Source organism: Leptidea sinapis, chromosome 45 (assembly GCF_905404315.1).
Source record: "Leptidea sinapis chromosome 45, ilLepSina1.1, whole genome shotgun sequence".
NCBI lineage: Eukaryota > Metazoa > Arthropoda > Insecta > Lepidoptera > Pieridae > Leptidea > Leptidea sinapis.
Genome location: NC_066309.1, coordinates 8,445,001 through 8,447,500, shown reverse-complemented (window position 1 = coordinate 8,447,500; position 2,500 = coordinate 8,445,001). Strand labels below are relative to the sequence as shown.

The window sequence follows — 2,500 nt, the reverse complement described above, 5'->3', positions numbered from 1 at the left end:
TATTCAAGCGGCATTTTGAGCCCGCTTTGAGCACTCTAATTTGTTCAAAGTAAAATTGTCGGCCCATCTCGACACTCACTGAAGAGCACCGCGATAGGATTTTGATATTGAACCGGCGTTTTACCGCCGGCTCACCGACGATATGCTCCGCAGACGTGTCAGTATCACCGCGGATGCGATGCACCGACAGCGCGGCGCACAAATGCAACTACGAGCTTTTTAACCGCAACAATTTTAGTATACGCTATTGGAGCTGGAATTACCGCGGCTGCTGGCACCAGACTTGCCCTCCAATTGTTCCTCGTTAAAATATTTAAAGTGTACTCATTCCGATTACGAGGCCTCGTAAGAGTCCCGTATCGTTATTTTTCGTCACTACCTCCCCGTGCCGGGAGTGGGTAATTTGCGCGCCTGCTGCCTTCCTTGGATGTGGTAGCCGTTTCTCAGGCTCCCTCTCCGGAATCGAACCCTGATTCCCCGTTACCCGTGACAACCATGGTAGTCGCAGAAACTACCATCGAAAGTTGATAAGGCAGACATTTGAAAGATGCGTCGCCGGTACTGGACCATGCGATCGGCAAAAGTTATCCAGATTCATCAAAATTAACGACTTCGGACGCGAGGCCCTCCGTCGATTGGTTTTGATCTAATAAAAGCACTCATCCCATCACTGGTCAGAGCTCTGATTGCATGTATTAGCTCTAGAATTACCACAGTTATCCAAGTAACTGAGTAAGATCTAAGGAACCAAAACTGATATATTGAGCCATTCGCGGTATCGCCTTAATACGGCTTGCACTGAGACATGCATGGCTTAATCTTTGAGACAAGCATATAACTACTGGCAGGATCAACCAGGGAGCTGCTGCAAACAACGATTGTTGTCGCGCTCAGCGCGTCATGCGTCGCGATCTCCCCTTAGGGCGTCGCGACTATGACATCTTGAACATATCGTGAGATATCCGTTCGCGCACTGTATACTATATATCTCAAAGGCATACGGTGCGCGTTGAACGAATCATAAATCGGCGATGGGCCGATTGTATGTTATGAAAGTTCAGTAACGAGAGTCCCTTCGGGTAATAATAAAAATGATGACACGCAATAGAAGCGGTATCAACGTATTAATATCGGTACACGTCGTGATCACAAATCGGATCGACGCCCGGTGCTTGAGAGGAGCGTGAACGTCTCGCACGAGTGAAATGCGCGACGCGTTCCGGCTTGCGGGCCCTCACGTTAAAAATCTTAACAGAGGGAAACCGTCGAAGCCCAGTCGGCGTCTTGGTGCGCGCAAAAAATTTACACGATCGCTTTCAACGTGACGAGGATCGCCGCAGCGTATGATACTATAGAGAGAGTGAAGAGAGGAATTATGAGAAACGAAATCACAAAAAACCTTTCAAATCACCAAATCAAATATCATCCGCATAGGGAAACTCGAAAACGCTCGATCGACACAGCGCGGTGAGTCTGTCTCATTTTTTATATTGTAAAAAAAGAACATATAAAACAACGCGCGACACAAACACAGACACAGACACACCAGCTCTGCCCCGAGAGTACCAACAACCGTATTGTTATTATATCATCGTCGTTATCATCGCGCGCATTCACAAACTTACTCAAATATAAATATATATTAAATAAAATATGAATGACGATGACGACGACGAGAATAATAAAACAGCAGCAGTTGTTGTGGCTGGGGGTGGTGGTTGGTGTTGTGCGTTTTTGTATTTTTGTCGCGTGCGTTTTTCACTCTTTTTACAAGAAAAAACTTGAGCGGCGTTGAATTCGGCGTCGCGAACCGTTCGCTACGGACTCGACTCTCGACGCCGACTGCCGTATGTGTGGTGCACGCGAACGATATGAACGTGTAAACTCTCTGATATGTGAATAAAGTGATTTTGATTTGATTTTACTATTTATTAATAACATAATATTGAATATGCATTGCGGCTTCGAAGAAAAAATCGTTTTTTTTTTTTTTTTTTTTTTTTACTTTATTAATAACGAGTACGATAATGATCAGTAATAAACGCGCGACACGTACATTTCATTTTCCCTCCGAAACCAAATAAAAAACCTCCAAAAAAAAATATATTTCAAATCAAATCAAAATTCTTATCATACATCAATCTTACTCACCCAAACTAAACATGCGTCTAAACGCAGCGCGAGACGAGCCAGCTACTTGATACTACCTAAGACAAGAACAAATTACGGCAAGCGTATGTTTATTTACGAGGGCGCACAACTTTTTAATAGTCTACCTTCATCTCTCAAAAAGATTAGGTCACTAAAAACATTTAAACGTGACCTATCAGACTATATTGTTTCAAAGTTTTTATAAAACACATGTCTGAAATTGTTTGTTATGTGACAGTGCCCTGTAAAAGTGTGTAATCTTAAATTTTGTGAAGAAGAATAAGTACTATAATGTGTAACATGTATGTACTGAACATCTAAAGAACGGCGGATAAATTATTACATCATA

At 43.0% G+C, this 2,500-nt stretch overlaps 1 non-coding gene across 1 annotated transcript in view; it reads right to left on the bottom strand.

The window, feature by feature from the left end:
• The window catches only part of LOC126977675 (small subunit ribosomal RNA), a 1,905-nt gene extending 1,044 nt beyond the window's left edge, over positions 1-861 (bottom strand). Inside the window, exon 1 of the ribosomal RNA XR_007732349.1 lies at positions 1-861. This exon is cut by the window's left edge and continues 1,044 nt beyond it. This is a non-coding gene — a ribosomal RNA (small subunit ribosomal RNA).
• Between the last annotated feature and the right edge of the window lie 1,639 nt (positions 862-2,500).